Below are 12,716 nucleotides of genomic sequence, written 5' to 3' on the forward strand. Positions count from 1 at the left end.
CCGTAATTCAGGCAGTAAAAAGCGCAACAGGACTGTCCATGGGACCGCCATGCAAAAGCCGGCGGAGAGGGGTGTCGTAATCCCCAGGGCAGCACTGCCATGGCAGACTTAGACCACCTGCACCGCCAGGCTGACGACTGGCGGCAACCTGGCAGTGCCAGTGGTTGGACCGTGGAAGCTCAAACAGGGTCGTAATGTGGAGACAGGACCTCTACTTTGACAGCAGTCGAACCGCCATAGCGAGTCTGGAGGTCTCAGGACCGCCCTGTGCCTGTCATTTGCTAGTCTTTGCACTAGGGGTTTGCCAACACAGTGCACATGGTTTTTGAAAGAAAATAGGTCAGCTTAAGGACAGAAAGAAGCAGGGACTGCTTACATGAACAGGGTGTGTTGCACAAGTGAGCAAATGCATTTGAAAAAAGTTATATACAAATGTATAAATATATAGAACTGTAGACGGGTAACAGTGAATTACGGGGATGTTTTTCACCGAGGGGTTCTGAGTGACATCAAATAGACAACAAGAGCGAAGATGGAGTTGTCTATCATGCCACTCAGAACATTGAGATGAAAAACATCCCCATATTTCACTTTTTACCAATCTATAATATTTTTATGTATGGCCTACAAAATCATCTGCCCGTTTTCAACTGCAACGCAGGTTGAGGGGAGTAATGAGTGAATCATATATAACATGGCCTCTGTTATATATCCCTGTCTATAAAGTTATTTAAATAAAAATAAAAAAATGTAAAAAGAAACTTACCTGCCAACCTTCACCAACCCCCAACACCTTCCCTGCCTTACTTCCCTCTGCTGCAGCTGTGCTTTCTGTTTTTATTCAAGCAAGACAAGCACAGCTGCACAGGATCTCAACCCTGCCCTGAAAGGCCTTTAAGGCACCAACAGTGGGTAACGAGTTTTGTTATCAACTGTTGCTATGTCATAGCAGGGAGTTATGACATTCGGAAACTCAGTAAACAATGAGACTCTCTGTGACAGCCATACACAACATCATCATACAAGTTAAAGCATGCAGGGGTGTAGCTTCGAGGGGCGGGGTGTGGGGTGTTACACCCCCTCAAAATGTATTCTATAGTAATAGTTTGGTACAAGTGCTTTTAGTCGGGTTATGTGACTTGTCTCTCTCCTCTGTCTTTTTTAAAGGCCTTAAAAATATTGATTACTTTCAAAACTATTGCGTTTTAAGTACCACTAATAATCAGGCACTCCTTTCTTTTTACTGTCCATGAAGGATAATGGCTCACTTTCCCTCCTTTTTTAATGTTCATGTATGTTGCAGGGTTACATCAAGTAGACGATTAACTTCAACTTTAAGAAAGCAGAACTTTGCCTCCGTTTTTCTAGACCACACAGAAATTAAATTTAGAATACAAATCTTATTTACTGGCTAGAAAACATTGGCTGTGATGCACCAGAGTAGGAAGACCCACATCATGTGCATAGTTATCTGGTTTCTTGCAGACTCGCTAGCACAATTGAGATTTTCCTAGCCTTGGTGTCAGAAAGGCTAGATTTTATTAAAGACAAGGAGGCGAGTATCATGCTTTTCTTTTCCTGCTTTATTTTAAACAGCAGCCAAGAACTACAAATCCCAGAATCCCTGGGAAAAGAACTACAAAACTGCATCATAATGGGGCCAACCAATCACACAACGAGCCCCATAATAACTATCTTGACTGAGAGCACCAAGCCCTCTTTTCTTGTGAATATCAGTCAATGGAAGAATCCGAGAAAAAACATAATAAACCACAAAGAGTCAAAAATGCAGAAAGGAAGTCTATGCAGAAAGCCTTGAGGAAAGGATAATGTCCTGTAGAACTGGATGCTTGAAGTGGAGGTCCAGAACAAGGAGTTGATGGAAGCTGGTCAGCCGGAAGTGTTGTTGCTAGTTGCAGTTGAGGCAACTGGAACAAAAGAACAGGGAGGGTTAGAAGAGGAGGGATAATACTCGCCTCCTTGTCTTTAATAAAATCTAGCCTTTCTGACACCAAGGCTAGGAAAATCTAAATTTTATTACAAGACAGGAGGCTCGTATTATGCTTGTTCAAAGCAATGAAATAACAGTTTGCAAAGGATGATCAACAGGTTTACAATAGAAAGTTCTAAACGTACTAACGTTAGACCAATCTGCAGATCTAAGGATTTCATGCAAACTAACCCCGGACCAAAAGGCCAGAGAAGCCGTAGCTCCTCTAACGGAATGGGCACCATAAATATCGGTAGGGACACCAGCCAAATCCATCAGCCACTTAACCCAACCAGCTAAAGTGGGAAATGAGACCGGTTTGTGGGGCTTCTGATAGGAAATCAGCAACTGAGATGAGGAAGCAACCCTGAGATCTGCAGTTCGTGAAACGTAAGTTTTCAAGCAATTAGCAACACACAGTTTGGGTTGAGAGGGAAAAAAAGGGATAAAGGACAGAAGACAAATTAGTCTTAGTACGTCTAGCTACATTGAAACACACACCGAAGGCGGAAAAATGAAAAGACACATCCAGAGCCTTTACATCTGAAACCCGTTTGATGGAGACAAGACAGAGGAGCATAGTGAGCTTAGCAGACAAATATTTCAACGATAGACCCGGATTATCGGGCCAAGAAACCAGGAGACGAAGGACAGAGTTCACATCCCACATAGAATTATATTTAGGGGCTGGAGGTTTGGAAAAACGTATTCCTTTTAGCAGACAACAAACTAAAGGGTGTTCCCCCACTGGTCTACCATCCACCCTGACGTGTTCTGAAGAGATCGCGGATCTATAGGTATTGACGGTACGGTACGCTTTGCCTTGAGAGGCTAAGGAAGCTAGAAAATTTACAATTAAGGTAACGTCAGCTGAAACGGGATTGGAATCCCTGTCCACACACCAGCTACACCATATTGACCAGGCTGAACGGTAGACCTTTGAAGTACCCGGAGCCCAGGATTGTTGGATGAATTGGACAGCCTGTTCCGAAATTCCTGGGGTTCTCCAGGAAACCCCGAAATTCTCCAAGCTATGAGAAATAGGGAACCTTGTAATATGAGGTCGCGAGGAAGTCCCTGGGGATTCAAAAGAAGATCTGGAAAAGGAGGGATCAGGACTGGAAGATCCGACGAGAGTTCTAAGAGGGTCGGAAACCAGGGTTGAGACTGGCAGAATGGGGTGACTAGAACTAGGGAGGAACGCTGTCGGCGGACCTGTGCCAGGACCCGAGCAATAAAGAGGAAGGGGGGAAAAGGTGTAAAGAAGGGAAGGAGGCCACGTTTGGAGAAAAGCATTGGAAGCCAAGGCTAAAGGATCTCGTCTCAAACTGAAGAAGTTGGGAAGTTGGGAGTTGAGTCTTGAGGCAAAGAGGTCTATGGACATTGTACCGAAGATAGAATAAAGACGCTTGAATATGGAAGGATGAAGCCGCCAATCGCTTGAATCTTGGGAGTGTCTTGAGAACCAATTGGCCACTACATTTAGATTGTCTGGGAGATATTCCGCTCTGACCTAAATATTTTTGTGAAGACAAAACTCCCAAAGACTCTTGGCCAAGAGAGCCAAAGGTTTGGATCGTGTCCCGCCCAGGCGGTTGATGTAAGTTACGGCAGATAAATTGTCCATTCAGAGAATAATGGAGCATTTTACTCTGTCTTTGGTAAAGGACTGGATGGCAAAGGAACCTGCAAGCATCTCTAAACAGTTTATGTGCATTGACTACTCCTGAGCGGACCATGGTCATCCAGTCGAGTGTGGACCACATCTTGCGCCCCAGCCTGTCAGACTTGCATCTGACTCTAAGACAAGATCTGGGGTGGCAGAGAAAATTGTTCTCCTGTTCCAGGCGTCTAAATGACTCATCCACCATGTGAGTTATTCCCTGGACTCTGCATCGGGGACAACCTGATCCGAATATGACAGACCTTGTTGAAGATGACGGATCTTGAGCCTCTGGAGGGCTCTGTAGTGAAGAGGGCCCGGAAAAATGGCCTGGATGGAAGAAGAAAGGAGGCCTACGAGACGAGCCAGTGCTCTGAGGGAAGAACAAGGGAGAGACAAGGCATGACAAATTTCTTTCTTTATTAAAGAAACTTTGTCTTGAGGAAGTTGGAAAATCGACTCGGTAGTGTTGACGAGGAACTTCAGAAACTCGAGAGTTTGTGAAGGAACTAGTGCTGACTTTTGGAGATTTATAAGGAAGCCCAGCCGAGAAAGGAGGTCTTGACAAATTTTTAGATGAGTTACCAGGGAAGACTTGTCCTGAGCCATAATTAGGAAATCGTTGATAAAGACGATAAGTCTTATCCCCTGAGCCCTGAGGAAGGCAACCACGGGTTTGAGTATCTTGGTGAAACACCAAGGGACGGAAGAAAGACCAAAGGGAAGAGTTTTGAAACGAAAGAAAGTATTTTCCCACTGGAACTGAAGGAATTTTCTGAAAGAAGGATGTACCGGTACTGAGAGATAGGCATCCTGAAGATCTATGCAAACTAACCAGTCGTTGTGAAGGAGGATATCCCTGAGATGGAGAGTAGTTTCCATCTTGAAGTTGTTGAACTCCTTTAAGTTTATGACAGGGTGATGTTTTTTGTTCTTCTTTTGAACAAGAAAGACATTGCTGAGAAACCCGGAAGTGCCGAACACCACTTCCTCGATAGCCTGCTTCGATAGTAAAGCCTGTATCTCGTCCTGAATGAGTCCAGATTGATTGTGAGAAAAAAAGGAGGACAAAGAAGGAAGGGCTGACAAGGGGTCTGATAAAGATCTATGCAATAGCCTTGGATGGTCTGAATTACCCAAGGATTGGAAGTTATCGACAACCAAATGTTTAAACACAAAGCTAGTCTGCCTCCTACTGGAGGAAGGTCAGAACTGAAAGTTCTTACCTGGAAGGTGTTTTCCTTTGGCTCTGTAACCCCTGTTACGGCTGCCGCGGAACTTGCGGGGTAGAATTGGGGTTTGTATCCTTGGTATACGTCGAGCTGGTTGGTCTGGGAGTAGGAGCCTCTGTTGAGGGATTGACCTCTTGTTGAGAAGCGTCTGGCAAAACGGCTCCTTCCTTTGCCGGCCCTTCCAAAAACTCGATTGGAAAAAATTATTTTCATCGAAGAATGGGCTTTATCAAGGGAATTGAAAGTAGAAACGTACTTGCTCATCTCTTTGATAAAAGAGTCCCCAAATAGAAGACCATCAGCGCTTAGGCCTTCCTCTTTGGAAGCAAGAAAGCCGAGTTTGGGATCAATCCTGAGGAGTAGGCTTTTGCGGCGTTCCTGTGAAATGTAGAAGTTGGCATTGCCCAACATACAAATCGCCTGTTGAGCCCAGTTGGAAAGGGTATTGGGATCCACTTGTTAGCCTTCAATCTTGGCTTCTTCAGCAAGGTCAAAGATCCTGGTGAGGGGACCCACCAAGACTAGAAGCCTCTCCTGACAATTTGACCAGACCCGGTCTCCTTTCTTGGGGTCTTTCCCAAATTTAGTAAAGAAGAGAAGCATATTGGGATCAATGGTGGGGGTATCTGCAACCTTACAAGGGAAGGAGGGTCTGGGACATTCAGATTTTTATTTATTTATGGATGGCTTATCCAGGGGTTGGCGGAGATAGAAAGAAACGTAATCCGAAACATGGTCGGAGGGAAAACATTCAGAGGAATTGGGATGATGGATAGAAGTAGGGTCAAACAAGGGGTCGCCATCAGGGTCAACTAGGTCTTCGGGCACTAAGTGAGGGGAATACTCATGAGGAGAAATTTTTCGCCTTTTCTCCGGAGGCCCATCATAAAAATCATCATTTAGTGTGTCATGTAAGACATTGTCCCCATCACTGTCTGTGTCCTGTAAATGAAGAATATTAAGGGGGGAGGAAGGGAGCCCCGAAGAATTCGCCTCTCGGGTTGGAGGCCCAAATTTATTGGAAACGCCTTTTGAAATCTCATGAGAATGAGACACGCGTTTCTTACCACTCAAAAGAGGATTCGCCTTAGGTGCGTGCAGCATTTTTGAAATAGAGGCTTCCAAATTTTTGGAAATGTCCAACATAGATACTGAAACCGCTTGCTGGACTGAGTCCTTAATAAAGGATTTCAAATTATCCTTAATGGATTGGGTTTGGTCTTCCTCAGACATAATGGGATAAAAAGGAAAAAGTTTGGGGAGGAAAAATGGTTAAAAAGTTATAAAATGGTGAAAAACTGGCTGTAATCCTGTTAACTACAAGGAAATTGGGAAATAAGGGGTTAACAATTGGAAAGGCTGGCCAGGGGTGTGAGAGGGGCGTGCCACTAACTTGGGAGGTTGGAAAATATCAGCTGTGTAAACGGAAGATAAACACGCTTGGAATTCAGCCAAGCGTGTAAGGCCAAAGAAGTTCCAGGAATAAACCTGCTCGTTAAGAAGCAATCGAGCGTGAGGCAGGAAAGGAAGAACCCACTGTGAAGCACAGCGGACTGAATTAAATAAAGACGCTCGTTCAGAAGCACGAGCGTGAAAGATGAGGCCAGTCAAGCGTGAAGGAGCCGAGGAACGGTGCAGCTGAGGCGCGGCTGTTAGAGCGTTGAGTAGAACGTTCTGACAGCCGGACTGAAAGCGCGAACAGCGCAATGAGGAGCGCGCGCGCAGAACAGCAATAAAAAACTAATAAACTAAATAAGCAAATACAAATATTAATATAAACAAAATATATGTGAGAAACACATTAAGAAACAGCACTACTTAAATAGAAAATACATAAATGCGAGCAGGGTACTTATCTTGACTGCGAGCAGCAAGAAAAGAGGGCTTGGTGCTCCCAGTCAAGATAATTATTATGGGGCTCGTTGTGTGATTGGTTGGCCCCATTATGATGCAGTTTTGTAGTTCTTTTCCCAGGGATTCTGGGATTTGTAGTTCTTGGCTGCTGTTTAAAATAAAGCATGAAAAGAAAAGCATAATACGAGCCTCCTGTCTTGTAATAAAATCTTGCCTCCCGTTCAACTGGTCTCTTACAACACACTGCACATTCTTTGTAAACAGCTGGTGGCTGGGATGTGAGGTGGTGTTAGAGGCAGTCATTATCCTACGGCTACAGCAGAATAAAAACCAGCCAATATCATCATGTGACACCAAATATTACTCTGGGAAAGAGCCAAGTCGCACTACATGAATAGTTTAAAGAAGTGGGGGTGGGTGGAGGGGGGGAAGGAGGAGGGGGGAGGTATGACAGACAAAAAATGAGTTTCACTAGACCTAATAAAAGGAAGCATGATATCATAAAAGTGGCAGAGAGACTGTAGAAAGTATACTAGATGCCAAAATCCATGTCGTGTACGATGGCAGTGCATCGGATTAGGGAAAAAAAAAATGCACTGTCCACACTGCTTGTGCAAATGTATACCTGAAAGGGCAAGTGAATGGACATCCGAGTTCAACCTGCCGGTCCACCGTTCAATGAAGAAGAGAAGCATGCAATGAAAGATAAAACGCGACTACACTCTGCAAAAAGGTGCAGTGTGTGGTTGCAGCTTTCTGAAGGGGGATACCTTTGTGGTCTATGGGGCTCTTGCGGCGTTCCTTCTCAAGTGGTGCCCACTAGGGCACCATAACTGGCTACACTTCTCATGCAGAGCACACTTAGTGTAGGTCTCTACAGTCTCCTTGACCCTGCACTCATCTCAGCGATGTGGCATGGGCAGAAACGTTCCCTGGTTTGCATAAAGCCATCCCCCCCCCCCCCCCCCCCCCTCCTGAAAATGAGTGATTACCCCTGTGAGAACACATTGGGGCAAATAGACAACACATACTTCTGCAGCCCGTGGGCCCCAGGGATGCAAAACTGAAATAAATGCCTGTTGCATGCCAGAGGCGCTTACATATTATATCATCTTAGCTCAGTGTCTTTTTCTTGGTGTACTGACCATGCCTTAGCATGATCATCAGGGATCCACATGATATTTGGGAGGGGGCAAAACCAATTTTAACAAGCATTGGCAATTGGTTGGATTAGAGTGAGGTGGGCTGGACTAAACTGGGGTGGGTTGAATGGGGGTGGGGTAGAGTTGGGTTGGGTCAGAGTAGATTGGAGTGGATTGGATGAGGGTGGGGTGAATTGAAGGGAGGTGGAATGGTTTGAGTGGGGTGGATTGGAGGAAAGTGGAATGGTTTGAGTGGGGTGGATTGGGTTGAGCTGGATTGGAATGAGGTAGATTGAATGGTGTGAGGTGGATTGGATTGGAGTGGGGTAGATTTTTTGGAGTGGGCAGATTAGAGTGGGGTGGATTGAATTGGAGTGGACTGGAGTGGATTGGATTTGGGTGGAGTGGCTTGGACTGGGGTTGATTGGACTGGAATGGAGTGGTCTAGGGTAGACTGGAATGGGTGTATTGGACTGGTGTGGGGTGGAGTAGAGTGGGGTGGATTGGAGTGTGATAGATTGGATTGGGATGGATTTGACTTGAAAGTGACTGGTGTGGGTTGGTGGGAGGTGGATTGGATTGGGGTTGACTGTGGTGGATTGGAGTGGAGTGAATTGGTAAGGAGCAGAGTGAGGTGGATTGGAGTGGGTGAATTTGATTGGTGTGGGTGGATTGGAGTGGGGTACAATAAGCTTGGTTGGAGTGGTGTGGACTGGATTGAAATGGCGTCGGGTAGATTAAGGTGGGTTGGAGTGAGGTTGTGATGGATTGGACTGGATTTGATAGGAGTGGGTTTGGTTGAAGAGGGGTGGGATGGATTGGGGTGGGGGGGACTGGAGTGGGCTGGGTTGGATTGGACTGAAATAGGGTAGGTTGGTGTGGGATGGAGTATGGTGGATTGCAGTGGAGTGAGGTGGACTGGATTGGATTGGTGTGGACTGGATTGGAATGGGTGGATTATAGTGAGGGATCGGAGGGGCAGATTGTTCCAGATTGGAGTAGTGCTGATTGGAGAGGTACAGACTGTTTTCGATTGGAGATGGGCAGATTCTTTCGGATTGGAGTGGGAGAGATTGTTTTGGGGTAGAGGGGGGTAGACTGGATTGAGGTGAAGCAGATTGGAGTGTGATAGATTGGATTGGGCTGGATTTGATTTAAAAGTGACTGGTGCGGGTTGGTGGGAGATGGATTGGATTGGGGTTGATTGTGGTGGATTAGAGTGGAATGGATTGGGATGGAATATGGTGGATTGGAGTGGGGCAGATCAGAGTGGGGTGGATTGTGGTGGACTGAGTGGTGTGATTTGGGATGGAGTGGGGCGGATTAGATTGGGGTGAGGTGGATTGGACTGGAATGGAGCAGACTATTTTGCAATGGAGCGGGACGGATTGAAGTGGGGCACAAAATTAGATTGGAGTGAGGCAGGCTGGAGTGGGGCAGATTGTTTTGTACTGGAGTGGAGCAGAATGGATTGGGGCAGACTGTTTTGAAGTGAGGTGGATTGTTTTCAATTGGAGTGGAGCGGATTTTCTTCTATTGGAGTGGGGCACTTTTTTTGGATTGAGTGGGGGAGATTGTTTTGGGTGGAGGGAGGTGGACTGGATTGAAGTGTTAAAAGTTGGATTGGGCTGGATTTGACTTGAAAGTGACTGGTGTGGGTTGATGGGAGGTGGATTGGGGTTGATTGTGGTGGATTAGAGTGGAGTGAATGGGGATGGAGCGGTGAGGTGGACTGAATTAGAGGGATTGGAGTGAGGCAGATCGGAGTGGGGTGGATTGTGGTGGTCTGGAGTGATGTGAAGTGGGTTGGATTAGATTGGGTGAGGTGGATTGAGTGGGGCAGACTGCTTTGGAATGGAGTGGAGCAGATTGGAGTGGGGTGGACTGGAGTGGGGCACATTGTTTTGGAATGGAGAAGGGCGGATTGGAGTGGGGTACATTGTTTTGTATTGTAGTGGGGCTTGTTGTTTAGACTGAAGTGGGGCAGATTGTTTTGGATTGGGACAGGATGAAGTGGGACACATTGTTTTGATTGAAGTGAGGAAGATTGGAGTGGGCAGACTGGAGTGGGGCAGATTGCTTTGGATTGGACTGGGGCAGATTGGGGTGAGGAACATTGTTTTTTATTGCAGTGGGGCAGATTGGTTTGGAATGGAGCAGATTAGTTTGGATTGGGGCAGATTAGTTTGGATTGAGTGGGGCGGATTGATTGGAGTGGGGTAGATTGATTTGAATTGGAGTGGGCACATTAGTTTGGATTGGAGTAGGGCAGACTGATTTGGATGGGAGTAGGGCAGACTGATTTGGATTGATGTGGGGCAGAATGGAGTGGGTAGAATGAAGGTCGTCAGATTGGAGTGAGCTGATTGTTTAGGATTGGAGCGGGGCAGATTGTTTTGGATTGGAGCGGGGCAGATTGTTTTGGATTGGAGTGGGGCAGACTGTTGTGGATTGGAGTGGGGCAGACTGTTGTGGATTGGAGTGGGGCAGACTGTTGTGGATTGGAGTGGGGCAGGTTGTTGTGGATTGGAGTGGGGCAGACGGATTTGGATTAGTTAGGCAGATGAATTTGGATTGATGTGGGGCAGAATGGAGTTGGGTAGATTGGGGTTAGACAGCTTGGAGTGGGGGAGATTGTTTTGGATTGGAGTGGGGCAGACTGTTGTGGATTGGAGTGGGGCAGACTGTTGTGGATTGGAGTGGGGCAGACTGTTGTGGATTGGAGTGGGGCAGGTTGTTGTGGATTGGAGTGGGGCAGACGGATTTGGATTAGTTAGGCAGATGAATTTGGATTGATGTGGGGCAGAATGGAGTTGGGTAGATTGGGGTTAGACAGCTTGGAGTGGGGGAGATTGTTTTGGATTGGAGTGGGCAGACTGTTTTGGATTGAAGTGGGGAAGACTGCTCTAGATTGGAGTGGGGAAGATTAATTTGGATTGATGTGGGGCAGAATGGAGTTGGGCTGACTGAGGTGCAACAGATTGGAGTAGGGCAGATTGTTTTGGATTGAAGTGGGGCAGATTAGTTTGGATTGGAATGGGGCAGATTAGTTTGGATTTGAGTGGAGCAGACTGATTTGGATTGATGTGGGGCAGAATGGAGTCGCTAGAATTGAGTTGGGCAGATTGTTTTGGACTGGAGTGGTGCACACTGATTTGGATTAGAGTGGGGCAGATTAATTTGGATTGATGTGGGGCAGAATAGAGTGGGCAAAATGGAGATGGGCAGATTGGGGTTGGAAAGCTTGGAGTGGGGCAGATTGTTTTGGCTTGGAGTGAGGCAGATTAATTGGAATTGATATGTGGTAGAATGGAGTGGGCAAAATGGAGTTGGGCAGATTGGGGTTAGACCGCTTGGAGTGGGGCAGACTGATTTAGATTGATGTGGGGCAGAATGATTTAGATTGATGTGGGGCAGAATGGAGTGGACAGAATTGAGCTGGGAGTCTGGGATGGGACAGATTGTTTTGGATTGGAGTGGGGCAGATTGTTTTTGATTTATTGGGGTAGGTTGGAGTAGGGTAGATTGGATTAGGGGGAGTGGTCTGGATTGTAGTGGGGTGGATGGGATCGGTCAGCGTGGATTGGATTGCGTGGGGTAAATTGGAATGGGGTGAGATGGGACGGATTGGAATTAATTGGAGTGGGGTGAACTGGGTTGTGTTGCACAATTGTGTTAAGCATAATTTTGGAAATTACACATGAGAAAGAAACAATATCTCTTTGCTATATTAAAAACAAGGTAATTGTCATCTTTTGAGAACAGCGCCCACAAACAAATGCAAAAGAAAACATGAGTGCCAAGAAGACTTGACAAACTAATAGAAAAGAGTTAACTATAGAAAATAAAACGTTGCAATTTTGTTTGTCCTACTGGACACGTTTTGGCCAGTCACGCGCCTTCTGTTTGCAGGGCATTAGAGCTTAAAAAGAACAAAATAGTGCCTAGATCACATCAGGAGCAGCAGACGGGCACTGATTAAGTTGAATCAATCAGTCAATGCTTGGTCCCTGCTCCATGGACAGGAACGGAAATGATGATATGCCTGCAGGGACCAAATACGAGGCTGTAAAGAAGAATGCCACGCAGGCCAACATACAGTACGCAACAGACCGTCTCCAGTCCCTTTTTTGTTAACAAGAGTGTTGTGCAAGCTATTGCAGGCTTGAAACAGGACAAAAATACTGATGGTATGGAAAGGAAAACGAACAAGCATAGGGGTGGATGATGAATAGGACACTGACAGGGAGGTGTCACAGAAGGTGCAATTAAGCATAAAGGAGTCACTATAGCTAGGCAAAGAAAAGGGTGGAAACGAGTTCAGGGGCACATGGGACCACCAATACACTTGCCAAGAGTGCAGTTGCAGACATTTGCCTCTGACTTGAATATAAACAATGGCAGCTCAAGCACTGGGGTTGTTGTGCACACAAGGCATCTGCACCATGAGCAGAGGAGGAGGTGGAACCGGGTTGTATCTGTGACAAAGGTATCAGGAGAGGCAGCAGCACTAAACAGGAACAACTGGTTTATATGGAAGGACCAAAGAACAGTAGGGAGACAAGTAAAGGAACTAGGAAGGTGGTTGGAAAGGTGAGCAGCATGAGCTTCAGTGCATGGGGGCACAAGCAGGTTCACATAGGAGACACAATGCCTTAGATAGTATGTCAAAACACTACAAGCGGAGAACTACTTCTGCTGCAGAGCTTCATTTAACAGACCATGACCAAGCAGGAGTACGATGGGGCTAATTCTATAGTTCCTACTGGGAATAAAGGACTGCGCTTCAGAAAGATATCAAACTAATGGATAACTGCTTTTTACTGGACCTGCAA

This window comes from Pleurodeles waltl, chromosome 1_2 (genome assembly GCF_031143425.1).
Source record: "Pleurodeles waltl isolate 20211129_DDA chromosome 1_2, aPleWal1.hap1.20221129, whole genome shotgun sequence".
Lineage (NCBI taxonomy): Eukaryota > Metazoa > Chordata > Amphibia > Caudata > Salamandridae > Pleurodeles > Pleurodeles waltl.